Source organism: Pseudochaenichthys georgianus, chromosome 11, assembly GCF_902827115.2.
Source record: "Pseudochaenichthys georgianus chromosome 11, fPseGeo1.2, whole genome shotgun sequence".
NCBI classification, from domain to species: Eukaryota; Metazoa; Chordata; class Actinopteri; order Perciformes; family Channichthyidae; genus Pseudochaenichthys; species Pseudochaenichthys georgianus.
The window spans coordinates 17077285-17094286 of NC_047513.1; the positions used below are offsets into that span (position 1 = coordinate 17077285).

The following is a 17002-nucleotide window of genomic DNA, read 5'->3' on the forward strand; positions in this document are numbered from 1 at the left end:
TTCTGTATTGTATGGTAAGCTTATCCTTTCATTTGATAGTCCCATTTGGATGTGATAGCTAACATTTTCAGTAAGCAGTAGACAAAATAAGTGAAAATATGAATGTAATTTATTTTCAATATTTACATAAATACATAATTATTTTAACAAATAAAATAACAAAAAACATCATAACAAATACAAAATAAAAGGTTTGACAGACAGCCATGCCCAGCATGGGCCTGGAGAGCTGCAGAGTCCATTGGGGGAAGAGGGGGGGGTGGGATGTGGGGAAGAGGAAGAGCAGCCATGTTAACAGTGTTATGGCTACAGATGTAATATCTAACTCAACATTAGCCATGACAGTCTGGGCTTAGCAAGGGCCTTAGAATACATACTCTAAAGGCCAAATCCAAAAACAGTGATACTGACATTTTAGCAGTTCACAGTCTTTGGAGGTGGTCTTTCAGGCAATTGGCTAGTGACTTTACAAAAAATATCATTTCCCCAAGGGGTGAAATTAACTCCATCTCGCAAAAACAGCCCAGGACTGTCATGTCTAATGTTGGAGTGGTCAACAATGGCACCATTTAGGCTATGAACAAAAGTAGCCATAACACTGTTAACAAACTTCCGGGCCTTGTCCATTTTGACAGGATTTGCACCAGCCCTCCTCCGGCGCCTCTGGTTCATCTGGGAGAGCATGATCTTCATGCCAGGGTGCCGATGGTGAAGCTGGTGCAGGTCCTCCTTCATCTGGTTCAGCAACTGAACACTGGGCACATCCCCCAAGTCATTGCCGCCACAGTGGATGAGGAGGACATCCGGGACTGCTCTTCCTCGCAGGGAGTAGGAAAAGAAAGGGAGGACACCTCTCCAGCGCAGTCCACCCCAACCGAACCAGCACACCCTCAGGTCGAGGCCAAGGTTGCTGCCGATGGTCTCTGTAGCTCTCTGGGCTCCATGCCGGACATAGCTGTCTCCGATTATCCATACAGTCACTATGGGAGGAAAATAAATGAGAGCAACAAATGCTTCAGATCATGAGGAATATCAAATCAATTATAAAGGGTTTCTCATTTTGTTCCTTTGACAATAACATGCAAAATAACTATGAAATCACACCTGTATGGTTAAAAGTAACAAGAGAGCAAAACCTCAAAAAACAGATTAACAGCACACAGTTTATATATATATATATTTATATACTGTGTGCTGTTTATCTACAATTGTGCACACATGTATATGTATAGTATGTTTGTGTGTAATGTCAACCATCTGAAGTCATGTAAAGTAAGCCAGGACCATCAACTTACAGGTTGTGCAGTTTGGCGTGGAGGAGGTTGCCATCTTCATTTTTCTTAATGCTGAAATAAATAAAAATGGTTTAATCAATATAAAAGCACCTTTCTTTTTCTACAGTCATATTTCATTAATCACATTTAATTCACGCAACACTGGCCATATCTCTGCTAGTTTACAAAGTTTAGTTACAAATGACATTTATATTTGAAAAACGGTGAAGCACTTAAAAAACAATTGTATAGTGTAGGTTCAAGAACATTTAAATCAAAAGAACAAGTTTTGTAAAGTTACAGGGTATCTTACCTTCAGAATATGCCGGGAACGAGGAGCAGTGACCTCAAGCTGGGTTGTTAGCATAGGTTGTTAGCTTAATACTGAATAGAGCATGTTAGCTTAGCTTCTTAGCCTGAGCTAGGTCTGGAACGTCACGCTCGGTGGCAGCAGGTCCCGCCCTGTCCAACCTCGGCTCCGCCTCAGCACCGCCTCTTTGCCCTTATTTGGAGCAGGCGGGAGAAGGCGGGAGTTAGACTCTGACGTCGCTGTCGAGCCGTTAGTGGCCGACTCCGCCTACTAAGGGCTTCACGGCAACTCTGCAGAATCCTATGGGTGACGTCATGGACCCTACGTCCATTTATATATACAGTCTATGGGGGAGACGCAGCGGGAGACATTTTTTTTAGAGAAAAAGACGAGTAAAGTGTCACTTGCACACTTTTGGTTGTCTGTGGAGACCGAGTTCCCCCACCTCGCTGACGTCCGCCACCGCCCTTTATTTTTTATGTTTTTAAATGGCATCATTTAAGTTGCCCCCCCCCCCCCCCTAGCGTGCTCTACCAATTTGTGTGGGCTGGGCTGGGTGAGATTCCAGGGTTGATTTTTAGTCCCAGTCCGCCAAGACGCAGACTCATTCTTCCCACTAAAGTAGGGGTGAGTGTAATAAGGAGTCGTAGGGCCCTTCTCACTTCTCTTATTTTTCATTTCCTCGCTTCTCGGTCTCACCGGAAGTTGATTTGTCTGCGTCATCTTGAGTAGCGTCCCAATGGCCTTATTTTTGCCGGAGGAGCGAGGAGTGATAATGTAGGAGCTATAATCGAGGAACCACCAGACCATCTTTCGATGAAATCCTCAGACACTCGCCCCGCCCCCTTACTGTGTATCGCTCACTGATTGGACGATGCCGTGCATGCACTGATCTGATGCTTCTTGACATGAGAGCAGTTTCCCAGGAGTGAAGAAAATACATGAAACTCACGGGACTCACTCCTCAGTTTATACCGTGTTTTGTTTCAATTCATGTTTCATTTAGTTACAAATATGTGATATATCTGAACAACAAAGTGGTCAAAAATAATTTTCTTCATTTTTTGGAAACATTTTCATGATCGCTTTTTTCGTTTTACATTTTCATTTATTGTCATTTCCATTCAGTCAGTCATTAAGTGCTATTAAAATGTTAATGTGCTACATATTGTTAGGAGATTTAGTGGACAACTCGTCCGCTTTCTTAAATCTCCTCGCGTCCCTACACAAGCCGTTATCTTACATGAAGGAAACCCAGAGCATACAAGTAACCGTTTAACAATAATCCACTTTAATGGTAATATACAATGCAATACAATCAAATACATTACCATACACAACCATATCATATCATATGTGTAATGTCAGGAGTTTGGCCTACTCCTGGCTCCTGCCCACAGGCCGCCAGACCTCCAGTCCCAGCGACGCGAGAAGAGAGAGACCGAACACAGCGGGGTTCCTGTCTATATACCTCGCTGACCCAAGGAGGAGTTATCTGCGCCTCCCTTCCCGACCAGTGATTGGCTGCCCAAATTATCATCAACACCCCACATCAGGGATGACTGTATGTTAACTCCTGACCTTCCCCCTCTTCCTTTGTCCTCAAAAAACCACATGTTAGCAGGCCCAAAACCAGCCCAGTTTTCTACACAAATCATTTTCAAGCTTCTTCACAGTTTGCATGAATACATACAAATATTTCCTTACAATTCCCTCTTTTGCACTCTTAAAAAAAGAGTGCAATTTACACAAGGCACTTGCAAAAAAACTGCATCCTTGTCTGCTGAGTCTCCATACTTTTTATTCTCAGTGTCCACAGTGAAGGGCACTCCGTCCAGGCTCTCGTTGCAGATGACGCAGCGGAAGCAACCGGGGCGGTAAGACTTCCCCAGGGCCTGCCGGCCTGCATGTCCATGATTAGATGTCCACCTGCGTTGCACTTGTCTGCAGACTGCTGGAACCCAGAGTACAGAAAGTCCTCTTCACAGAAAACCCTTCCTGCGTCATAGTAGAACGCCTTCCCTACTACAGGCGCTGCAGGTGAAGCAGCTGTCATGGTAGAGGCTGCCCATAGCTTGGCAGGCCTGGCTGGCTCCATACACCGTCTTGTTGCACTTAACACACACTCCTGTTTCAGCGGAGAGTGGAGTCCCCTGTGCCGTCCTGGCTTGCCGTGTCTTTGTCCCCTCTGATCCGCTGACGGCGGCTTCTGGGCTGCCTGCTAGAGAGATGTCTTCCTTCTCCTCCGGCTTGCTGATGGCGGCTTCCGAGTTGATGCTGAATAGATGTCCTCCCGATCTTCCTTCTCCGGTCCGATGATGATGCCTCCTGGGACGACTGCTGGATGGATGTCCTCGAGGTCCTTCTCCTCCAATCCGCTGATGACAGCATCCGAGTCGACCTCCATGACGAGAGCCAGATCTGTCCTGATGTCGTCTAGGGTCCTCGCAGGTGTTTTCCCCGCCGCACACTGGCTCCAGTGTGGTACCAGTTGTCCCCCTTTCCTTGTAGGCGGACGGCATGGGATGTCCTCTGGGTCACTCGGTCGGGGCCGGAGAGCCTGGGGTTGACAGTCAGCCTCCTGCGTCTCGGGTCCCCCTTTCGGCGTCAGCAACCTGTGTGGAGAAATCTGATACAAATCCCTCAAGCCTACGCTCCGGGCTCTGGGGCCCTCGGCTGTTTGACCCACCAGTGCGTGGGCAACTTGGAGCCTGTTGGTGGGGCTTAAAACAACAGACATGTGTGCACAGGTTTTCTAAATTAATTGTGCTGCTTCAGAATCTTAATACTTGGACTGTGCCCACTAAATAAGAATCCCAACATCTTTAGGTAAACTAAATAACATATTTCAATAGCTCTGAATTTCTGTTTATCTTCAAATGAAATCCTTGAGATCCCATTAAAAATCTAAATATGATTTGAACTGCTAATGTTTCTGGTAAAGAAACACACTAATGTTATGGATTCAAAAACAACCAAAATCACGATACTAACAAAGTGAATGGCTTCCTGGTGATACTGCTTCTACCCGTCAGTGCTTAGATATTATCCCACTGAAAAAATGAATACAGAATTCCAACAAACTGTCATCAAATGTCTTTCTATTATAAATGTAGATGAAATGTATATCCCCATAATGACCTAAACAATAAAGTCTATGGCTTTTACTTCTTTACCAGGCTAGTTACATGATGTTGTCTGTTGAAACATTACTCACAGGTCAGCTCCCAGCATTCCATTCTGGACTTACATCTCTCCCAGCAGCCCCTTGGCCACTGATTCTCTATCTGTGTTACCTGCTATAACTCAATCAATATTAGAGACATGTCAACATTCATCAAACAGCCTCTTATCCCCAAATATGGAGCAGGTCAATTCTAAAACTGTCAATCAATGGTCAGATTGAACAATCGAGTTGTGCCAGCCGGTTCCTTTCAGTCCCTAAATGAAAAATGTACATTGTAAAGTTTACACTCCCCCTTTTTTACACATTATCTCATGTGTAAACAAAAACCTGTATGGGAAGAAAACCTTCAGGTCATAATGGATTATAAGACAATACCAAACATTTTCCCAAAGGTACATCCATTATTTCCCCAGTAAACACTTCAGTGAAATGAAGTGTTTTCTCTCCATCTTTCAGTCCTAAAAGAAACAGAATTCCAAATGTCATAGTTTGAGTTTCACATTCTTCAAACCGCCACCTCCTGTGGGAGTGAAACATCATCAAGCAGATTAGATACGGTTTCCCCTTTTGTGCAATGTTAGGAAACCTCTCATTTCACACATTATTATCACCCAAAAATAATGTGTTAGTCCAAAACATGCTTGATTAGTCATCGTTTTAAATCATGCAGTTGCACTGATCAGGTGCAGACATACACACACTCACACTGTCAGGTTGTAAAGTCAGGTTTGGTCAGGTTCACCGCAGAGTCAGTCATTGACAGTGCCTTCCCAAGTTACCCTGTCGGTCAGTTGGTCTCAGTCTTTTTGGCCATGTGTCGTGCTCTGCAGAGACTTTGATGTTCCAGCACAGGCCAGCATCCTCCGTCTATACAAATCTGTATATATGGAGCGCCATCATTTATTAATTCACAATTACAACTATAATGTTCAAGATATCTCCAACCCCTCCTTGCTGTTTCCCACATTCCCTGAAAAGTGTCTAGCCAAAAAAATGTCACTTCCTTATTGTACTATTACTATTACTGCAATTCATTTACACCTAATTAGTATTAAAATGACTAATAGATCTATTTCAGAAACATGTGTACATCACTATCTTGTGTCAAAACATTACTAGGATCTGTAAAGATCTGCTATTTATTCCATAACTCATTCTATCAATTTATCTTCAATTCTGGTGCACTTAAAGAACAATGTTACCCTCTTTAACAGTGCGTGGAACTCTGGGTGTCTGAACATGAAACCAGTACCTCAAATTGAAATACTATATTTTGTTTAGAACCAGCTTTCCCTTCAACATGACCTATATAAATAAATATTTATCTGATCTTATAGAGCTGTTACTAAAACTCTCCCTTTGAACTGATCAATACTGTAACAAATTAAAACACTACCAAATTCACACACGAATAAAAAGTCCAGTGCATACTTCCTTCATGCCCCCCCCCTTTTTTTTATCAGTGTGTATTAGACTGATTTTCCACTTCCCTTTAATAGTTCCCCTCTTTTCCGCTATTTTTATTTACCACTTGACTAATTTATGGTCCATACATCTTCTTATCTTCACTTATTTATCAAGTCAATTCAAGTTCTTTACAATACATTAGTAGATACCTTGTGGAGTCTTCACAATAACTAATCCCCTCTAGGATATGAAATCCATTCATCTTCAAGCAGATACTATGTCCTTATTTATGTTTTGTTCACGATAACAATGGTATAACAACCACATGTCATCAATTCTGGTCCACCTAAAAACCAATGTTAAACTCTTTAGCAGTGTGTGGAACCCTGGATGTCCGAACATGCAACCATTACTCCCTCCTTTATCAAGGATTTAAAACAGAAGTCATTTCATATTTCCTATGGTAATAACTATGCTACAATGGTGAAATCAATTATTTAGATTGGAATACGATATCTGGCTTGGCACCAGCTCTCCCTTTAACATTATCCATACAGATAAAGATTTGTCTTATAGAGTGGTTCCTAAAACTATCCCACTACTTTATTCACACGTGAATAAAAATGTCAAAGAATATTTTGTTAACCTGATGAAAAGATTGAAGAATATGGTTGTACTCTGTCATGTGGCCCCCTTTAACCCTCAGTGTGTTCTCATTTTACTCTAATAGTTTACTGCTATTTTTAATTTAATAAATCTTTCTGTCTTTACGTATTTATGCTTTAAATGTGCGTTTTGTGAATAAGTGTGTTTATGTGTAAACTCACTCATTCCCGTTTTCCTTTTCTCCTCCTCTGGTTTTCTCAAGCCGTGACCCCGGCCTCCTCACTTCTAATCGACCATGCCAACTCCTCTGATTCTGTGTTCTCTTCAGTCCATCAGCTGTAACTTCATCCGCTGTCAGCCATTGGCCCAGTTACATCTGCATGCCCCATCATGCTAATGTTCTTGCACTGTTTTGCATTTCATCTCCTCCTTTACAGTCTCCCTGCTGTTTTTATGGAGGGCGGATTCTGCTCTCATGTCCCACACTTTGCTCTTGTGCTCAGCTTGGAACTTCATGGTCCCGTCTGAGGGACTGATGAGCGTAGATTTCTGCCCGTCAGCATGCTGTTTGGTTCTGGATGCCACAGGTGGAGATAGTTCTGGCTGCAGTCTTGTTGTTGTTGTTTCAGCTCTGGTTCTCTGTCTGTTCGATGGAGAAGGAGGAGTCGCCTGTTGGGTTAGGTCTTTTGTCTGCTTGGAGGGTCGGGATCGTAGCCTTTTCTAACTCAGAGGGGGAGTCCAGGTCTCGGGACGCATTACCTATAAAAAATCTAGCACACTGAGGTTAAATAAATCCAACCCTTTCCACTCTGACTCTTTGTAATCATACTATCTGTCTTAATTGTTAAATGCCATCTAAACAACCTAATTGATGTCTACAAATGATATTACAAAAACTCACTCTAAAAATTGTTTCATCCATTGCTACATATTTACCCAACATAACTCTTTCAGGAAACCATTTTCTCCTATACATTGAAAAACGTACATGTTTCCAGCATCACATATTCCACACACTACGAAAGAACATCTACATATTTTCTCCAATATTTTAAGCTAGTTTCTATAACAAGATTATCATGTGTGACATAATAATCAGATGTCTTGTTTGCTAACCAAGAATATTAAACTTTAAAATCTCTTTTGACCAGTTGAAGTCCTGCTTACTTCATCCTTAAACTCTTCTTTAATTTGAAACCCAAAAAGGTCTTCCTTCTCCACCATGATCCTATCTCTATATCAAAGTCCAGACAAACTGATGATTTATCTTCAGAAACCATGAGGAATGACTAAAACACTATTCTCCCTTACTTCAGTTCTAAATCAAATGAGCCAGACAGGAAACCCCCTTTAACCACTTGAAATTGTTTATCTAAGTTGTGTTGCAAGCAGGTTAGATCTGTAATGAATTAAAATCAATATTTTAAGGACGCAATATAAGTTAAATATATTGTTAAGCTAATTACTGTTTTATTGTGAAGGCCTCTCTGGCGAACAGCGGCCTTTGGCTTTTATTTTGAAAGGCCGTTCCGGAACAGCGAGTCCGATTCCTAGAAACACGGCAGATTGACAATCGTTCTAATGCATTAACTATAGTCGTGAAAGAGACAAGGAGGGGGAAGGCGTGTGGAAGCAAGCAATGAACTGAAAATGCCACCAATCCTGTTTTAACGTGATGGCGCACATTGCAAACCTAAGCGCCCAAAAACCTTTCTGCTTATCCCTTAGGCCACTACTTTTTGTTTTATTCATAACCTAAAAATACAATTGTGATTAATAGCTTGCTTTTGTACCATTACATTTACCAACATAAAACAAGGTCTGTACTAATCAACAATGACAACCTACAGACAGCTCATTTATTTAAATATACGCACTATATTGACTTCGCTTTTATTTATCTGACTCAATTAACGTGCTTCCCCCCTTTTCAGCCACTAGATGGCAGCAGCAGAGCACAAATGAGCTTCACTCTTCTGATCGAATGTCTGATTTCCACAGACAATGCTCACACAGGTTATTCAGGTAAAAATCACACAGATTTATTCCCCGTACAGTTTGTCTAGCTTGATAACGTGCTACATATGTCGTCGCGCAGGACTCTCTGCCTACCTTGCGATCAACGTTATGTTTACGCCAGCCTTTCAAATGAATTTTTACAGACAAGGGAAACGGGAGCCGGTCTCGTCACAATGTAGGTGACGTTAGCGCTCTCTCCCAAGGATTTAACAGATAACAGTCCACTGACACTTTCGCTTATTTGGTCTTGGACTGTTATTTTACCCCCAGTTTTAAACGGCGGCTCGATCTGAAAATATCGAGCATCCAGGTTCCGTCGTGTGGGAATCACACCCACAACCCACGAACTGCACCGCTTCCACGCCACTCCGGAATAAATTACCTGAGATCCACGCTAACTGCTTTATTTCTTGTCACGCAGGACTCTCTGTACCTTGCGATCAACGTTCACGTGTTTTATATAACTTTCCTAACATGGTAAAAAATATGCATTGTATACTCCATTCAAACTTCAAAAACACTCTGAAACGCCTACAGACAATCCTACAGGGCCCTGCTATTGTCCGAGGCGTCTAAAAGTGCTTGTTCCCGACCCAGTGTGGTCGTCTGAATCCTTCCACAGCTCATGTTTATTCGGCGTCGAGATCACCATTTGTTAGGAGATTTAGTGGACAACTCGTCCGCTTTCTTAAATCTCCTCGCGTCCCTACACAAGCCGTTATCTTACATGAAGGAAACCCAGAGCATACAAGTAACCGTTTAACAATAATCCACTTTAATGGTAATATACAATGCAATACAATCAAATACATTATCATACACAACCATATCGTATCATATGTGTAATGTCAGGAGTTTGGCCTACTCCTGGCTCCTGCCCACAGGCCGCCAGACCTCCAGTCCCAGCGACGCGAGAAGAGAGAGACCGAACACAGCGGGGTTCCTGTCTATATACCTCGCTGACCCAAGGAGGAGTTATCTGTGCCTCCCTTCCCGACCAGTGATTGGCTGCCCAAATTATCATCAACACCCCACATCAGGGATGACTGTATGTTAACTCCTGACCTTCCTTGTCCTCAAAAAACCACATGTTAGCAGGCCCAAAACCAGCCCAGTTTTCTACACAAATCATTTTCAAGCTTCTTCACAGTTTGCATGAATACATACAAATATTTCCTTACAATATCCACACAAACAAACAAAGTGTGCAATCCAATGAATGTTAATCTAACTGGGTTTTGATAGATAACATATCTCTTCTTCTCTGAATTATTTTATTTCTATTGTGCACTCTAATCAATATTAATCAAACTATTGTTCGTTTATACATTTTAAGAATGGCGTTTATTTTTTTTAGAATGAGTTCTTATTTGATTTTATTTATTTGGGTAACAGATGATACAAATGTTTGTGTCAGTAAATGAGGCGGGGGTGTGTGTGGAAATAACGGGGACAGAGCTGCTGTCAGACGATCAGCTGTGCAGCGTCATCACAAACGGACGTCGCTTCACGTGACGCTCCGGAGGAAAGGACGTCCCATTGCTCTTAAAACTAATTTCCCTGCTTCTCGTGGTTTCCTTGCATCTCTCCATGCTTCCCTGGTAGGAGGGACTAGTCGCAGGGAAACGATGCAAGTGAGGGACACAAGGAATCAATTGAACCGAAGTGAGAAGGACCCAGAGTTGACGTTCAGTGTGTTGCCGGGAGCGTATAATGATTTATCCACGATGTTGAAAATGTTAAAAATGTTTTAAAAAAGATGTTTAAAACATAAAGATAAAAAGGTTTAAAAAAGTTATTGTTGAATGTTTTAAGGAGGTGACTCTACTCAGCCAATCAAATCGGTGCAGTCAGTGAGTCAGCACGATAGATTCAAACACAGGAACGAGACACGAAGAGAGAAACAGCTGGAGTAATTTCAAATGTGCTCCAAAAAGAGAAAGGTAGACAGCGAAAACAGAGCATTTCATGACTCTAACTGGACCTCTTTGAAAAACGCAATTGAAATTATAGCAACCACAACAATAATAATAGTCATAATAATTGGGAGGGGAGGCTCACCTTCCCACACTTTGAAAACCCCTGGTCTAGCACATTATTTTTACACTTAGATCTAAAGTAATTGTCCTTAAATTAACTTAATGAACACAATTTATTGTGCTAAAGATGAAAGTTAACTGAATAAATTCATCGTTTTATTATATACAATGAAACATTACTGGCAATTTTAAGATATTCAGACAGTTTTAAACCTTTTTTTGATGGATCTTTGTAATACATCTGTGTGGCACTTCCTTCACATCTAGTGTGATTTCATAGGACGAGAGACTCTCCACTGGAAGTTCTTTGTTGATTAGTTTTGCTGGATACTCTGGAGGAAACAATATGACTATCCAATCCACCAAATTGGTTTAAAAGGTTTCCAAAACTCGAAATAATTACTTTCTTTCTGTTACTGGTCAAATCTGCATCGACAATCAGAATACCTTTATCCATCCCACAGAGGGGACATTTAGAATAGTTACAGCAAAGAGCCAAAAACGTCTGTTGCACAGGACGTTGAAAACAGTTTTTAACCGACTATAATTTCAGCTCTTGCTGCATTGTGGCCTGTCTCAGCAGTCACCATTTCAGCATAATCTCTCATTAAGAATGAAGGACATTTAGGTTGTTCAACTCTATTCCAAAGTGTTTGTGTGTGTACTCAGCCAGGTCAGGCTAGGTTGTGGATGAACTCACTGAAAGGATGAGAATAGAGGGCAAAGAAAATTAGAGGGGAGAGAAAGGAGAGAAGGAGAGGTGAGGTGTGAAGAGGAGGAGAGGAAATAAGTAGCTGAAGGGAGGAGAGGGGAACAACTCGGGTGAACGAGGGGAGACTTGTACTCGCGCTGAGACAATTAGTTCCACCTGCAGCTCACTCAAACTGTGAATACCTGTATGCCTGTGTCAGGGCGTGTGCACGAGCGTGGGATGCACACACCTTTTGTGTCTTTGGTAATGTGTGGTGTACATTGTGTGTCAGTGCATCTTTTAGGCTGTGAGCAGTGTTTTCTGGATGTGTGAGTGCATTGTGTGTGAGAGACAACCACTGAACCAGTGAGAGAGGGTGAGAAGTGGTGGATTGAAAGATTGGACTAATCAACATTTAAGAAAAAGACAAACGATAAGTAGAGGGATAGGTAGACAGGTTGGTAACGTCATTTTATTTACAGTTGATCTCGATATACTACCTCCGCCCATCTTTGTTTTGCTTCCCCCTTCTTCCTCTCTCTGCAAATGTTCTTTGCTGCCGGCATGATACTCATTTCCTACCTCATCTCGACACACCGAGTCAGTCCCTGCTGGTCTGTTCCACTGAATAACTTTCATCGTCATTATTATTTGCAGAATGCGCTGCAATTTTCTCCCTGTAACCGCAGCACAAAACAAACAGTCCAGGTAGCTGTCTGCGCTCTTATCCCTGCTTTTCCATAAGAGGGCTTTTATCTTACTCACACACGCATACACTTGGATTTTAGTTGATGTTTGTGGTCATGGTTGCTGTGTTGTTGTTGTTGTTGTTGTTACATCACCTGTCTGCAAAGGTGCTAAATTATTGTGAGCTCTCTCAAACCCTCACTGCTGTTATCTTTGTTACCTTGTGACACTTTCCCACTAAATGGCCTATAAATAAATATGATAACTGCATATATTAATAGTTTTAGTGTCTATGCGTGTGTCTCGGAGGGACTATTTAGCCCCAGCGTAAAAACCAGCTGTTTAAATAATTTCTCACACAGCAGCTGCAAAACACAAACACACAGTCACCCAATACACAATGATAAGCATGTTTCTTAGACATAAACTGCAGCAATGAATCTTTAATGGGGTGACTTGGTGTTGAGTGATAAAGCATCAAAACTTAAGAAGAAAGACTTTTCTTTTTCCCAGCAAAGGGCCTCATAAGTCTATAAACCAAACGGCTTTATGACTGCATGACTTAAAACTGCATTTATGATGTGTTTAAAACCTTGTTATTTTATTATGAAGCTGTGACGAGCAACAAAGGTGACATAGCACCAACCTAAAATCACAGTATGTCAGTAATGCTTTCAAATAGTCTCTAAGCAAAGCTAATGATTTAATGAATCCACAATAGTTGTGTTCTATGTGGTGGGACCATGATGTAAAAATACTTCATTACATGTAAAACAAGTAAGTGTGAAGGAAAATGAATTTAAGCATCAAAAGTACTCATTACGCAGGGCAAACCATTAAGAGTGTCACATTTCAGGATGATAATATTCATTTAGCATTTGCATAATACATCCCTGATATGCAGTGGACTATAATAACACTACAAAAAAATACTAAGTAAGTACTTCATCTCAGAAGTTAGGTGCCGAAGCTGACTAAATCTACTTACACAGATGAATAGTAAATGAAAAGGACATTGTTCTTATACTATATATACAGCTCTGAATTTTTTTTATAGATCACTCTGTACATGTATGGCAGCCATTCCATTCCAGTGTCTGTTGAAACCCAACACAGAGAAAAGTTGTCAGTAGTTTATAGCAGGGGTTCCCAACCTTTTTTCCCAAGAGCCCCCCCAAATGACTCCTGTTGGAAGTTGCGCCCCCCCCCCCCCTTGTGTGTGTGTGGGGGGGGGGGGGGGGCGCAAACTTCCAACAGGAGTGCAACAGCGGTAATTAAAGTTTAAAAGTCTCAAAAATGCTACAACTACCGTCACAAACTTGATGAATGTGAAGTATTTTGTTAAAGGAGGATGAAAGCGTAATTAAGGAGCACTATTGGAGTGACTTTGATGGTTATTGGACTCAGGATTAATTAATTTGTATGCCCGCTGTATGAAGAAATTTAAAGGACGGCGCAAGTGGAAACAATTCACAAAGGGATTAAACTGTTTAAAACACATGCTCAAAGTAAGCCGGATTTTGCCGATGTGTTTATGTGGATTCAAAAGTCGTAAATAATCTACAAAATGGAGGAGACCGATCTGATCCGAGCAACTGTGACAAATAATCCAACTGAAACCGGTAATGACTATGTTTTAAAAATGCGCTTATCCAGAAAAGCCTGGTTTGGACACTTTACGGGCAGAGGAAACATTTATATTAAAGAGAAATTATACATTTCTGTCTTTTTATGCCTTTTATTAGCTACTAACTTGAATTTTTATTCAAATGAATTAATGAATAATTTTTTATTGTAATGTAGAGACAAGGCTTTTAGTGACAATCGTGTATTGCGTTACAATTATATGTAAAAAAAAAATTTAAGAAAAGAAAAAAGTCTAAATATGATATTTGCCCTCAAATCATCTTTGGCGCCCCCCAGGTTGGGAACCACTTGTTTATAGAATACAATAAAAATACTTTTAGTCAAACACAAACCTATAAATATTAAAACCAGAGAAACTGATAATGCTGCAGTAGTCTATACATTTTTTCCAGAGCTGTATATGTTTTATTGTAGTATCTAAATCTTGAAACACAAGCAGCGGAGTCATTATAAATGGCTGTGGCCTTGGAGGCATCACTGACTGATGACAGGGGATGGCAGGAATGAGTCCAGACTATTAGCGCTGTACAATAGCTTTGCCTCTTAAACCCCAAGTCCTCGAATGTATCGTCTCCTCACAAAAGACACAAATGTCTTTGGTCACACAACGGATTAAAATTATCTGTGTTGTGTGGATACTGCAGACAGAGAATCAATAATCAGTGAAGCGACCCATGCTAACATTTACAGATGGAATTCTACTAGAAACTTTTTGTCCAGGCGTCCTACAGTAAATGAGAGAGACCATGCTCTGAAGTCCTGGTAAGAAAAGGAACAACTGGGTAAAAATGTGCTTGTTTTGCCATTTATGTTGCAACTACTGAGAGAATGATAGAATCTGCTGAATGAGTGCTTTTAGAAACAGATATACTACTAGTACAAGCTGAGACAGTGCACAGTCTTAAGGCTGCTTTTAAGTATAGTCTGTTCTTAGGAATACGCTTATCTAGTAGCAGTAGTTAAGAACAAATACCTTATCTCAAAGCGTGCTTACTCATGCAGGTCTTTGTCTGGGTGAGAAAGGTCATGGGAATCTCTACTACACTCTTCTGACACGTTGCCGGTCTATGATAGAGCGAGGCAAACAACTTCTGACCCTCTCAGCGGGCACAGATGACACTGCAGATATGTCTAAGGGGTAGTAGAAGACTGGAGCAAACCCGCCAGTGACTGACGTTGTGCTGATGCTTGTTAAAACAGTTGTGTGGACCTGGATTAGTACGCTTTTTCAGCTTTGGCGTGAAAAAACACACCGGTTGAACTTTTCGGTTGGTGGATGGTGGGAAGAATGCTCAGTGTGTTGGAGATAATGATACTTGGGACCTTTAACAACCCTCCCATTCTCACCGCTCTGGCTATTATTTTATAATAATGTGACGTGCTTTGACAGAGGGGGCACCGGGGGGGGGGAATTATTATTTGAGCATAGACGAGGGGTGGCGTGCACACATCCCTTCGATGCACCTGTGCTCATAGTCGGGACACATTACATACATTACATTGCATTTAGCTGACGCTTTTATCCAAAGCGACATACAATAAGTGCGTTCGACCAACAAAATACAAACCTTGAAGAAAACAGAATCATATAAGTACATCAGGTTTCATAGAGCAAAAACATTTCAAGTGCTACTCAACTGGCTTTAGGTAAGCCAGTCCTTTATTAGTATAAAAGTGCTTTGTTAATAGTTCTATCGCTCGAAGTGGAGTCGAAAGAGATGAGTTTTCAGTCTGCGCCGGAAGGTGTGTAAGCTATCTGCTGTCCTGATTTCAATGGAGAGCTCATTCCACCATTTTGGAGCCAGGATAGCAAACCCACGTGTTTTTGCTGATGGGAACTTGGGTCCCCTTCGCAGCGAGGGTGCAGCGAGCCGTTTGGTTGATGCAGAGCGGAGTGCACGTGCTGGGGTGTACGGTTTAACCATGTCCTGGATGTAGGAAGGGCCAGATCCATTCGCAGCATGGTACGCAAGTACCATTGTCTTGAAGTGGATTCTAGCAGTTACCGGAAGCCAGTGGAGGGAGCGGAAGGGCGGCGTGGTGTGGGAGAATTTAGGACGGTTGAAGACGAGACGAGCCGCTGCATTCTGGATGAGCTGCAGAGGTCGGATGGCACATGCAGGTAGACCAGCCAGGAGGGAGTTGCAGTAGTCTAGGCGTGAGATGACGAGAGCCTGGACCAGAACCTGCGTGGCTTTCTGGGTCAGCTGGGGACGAATCTCCCTGATGTTGTAAAGCGTGTATCTGCAGCAACGGGTTGTAGCAGCGATGTTTGCAGTGAAGGACAGGTTGTTATCTAGGATCACACCCAGATTCCTTGCAGTCTGAGTCGGGGAAACAACAGAGGTGCCGATGTTGATTGTCAGGTCAAGAATGGGACAATCTTTTCCCGGAAGGAAAAGCAGTTCAGTCTTGTCAAGGTTGAGCTTGAGGTGATGAGCAGACATCCACTGAGAGATGTCAGCTAGACAAGCAGAGATGCGTGCGACGACCTGGGTCTCTGAGCGGGGAAAGGACAGGATTAGTTGGGTGTCATCAGCGTAGCAGTGGTATGAAAAACCATCCATCCATCCATCCATCTTCTCCCGCTTATCCGTGGTCGGGTCGCGGGGGTAGCAGTTCCAGCAGAGAGCCCCAAACTTTCTTTTCCCTGGCGACATCAACCAGCTCTGACTGGGGGATCCCAAGGTGCTCCCAGGCCAGCGAAGAGATATAATCCCTCCACCTGGTCCTAGGTCTACCCCTTGGTCTCTTCCCAGCTGGACGTGCCTGGAACACCTCCCCAGGGAGGCGCCCAGGTGGCATCCTAACTAGGTGCCCGAACCACCTCAACTGGCTCCTTTCGACGTGAAGGAGGAGCGGCTCAACTCCGAGTCCCTCCCGGATGACCGAACTTCTCACCTTATCCCTAAGGGAGACACCAGCCACCCTGCGGAGAAAACCCATTTCGGCCGCTTGTATCCGCAATCTCGTTATTTCGGTCATGACCCATCCTTCATGACCATAGGTGAGGGTAGGAACGAAAATGGCCCGGTAGACAGAGAGCTTTGCTTTCTGGCTCAGTTCCCTTTTCGTCACAACGGTGCGGTAAAGCGACTGCAGTACCGCTCCCGCTGCTCCGATTCTCCGGCCCAT

General features: G+C 42.5%; 1 long non-coding RNA gene across 1 annotated transcript; it reads right to left on the reverse strand.

The window, feature by feature from the left end:
- Positions 1–94: 94 nt before the first annotated feature.
- LOC139434775 (uncharacterized) lies at positions 95–1854 on the reverse strand. Its single transcript, XR_011644079.1, has 3 exons — positions 1588–1854; positions 1296–1346; positions 95–980 (listed from the first exon to the last, which is right to left on the reverse strand). It is a non-coding gene; the product is annotated as an uncharacterized lncRNA (long non-coding RNA).
- Positions 1855–17002: the final 15148 nt, after the last annotated feature.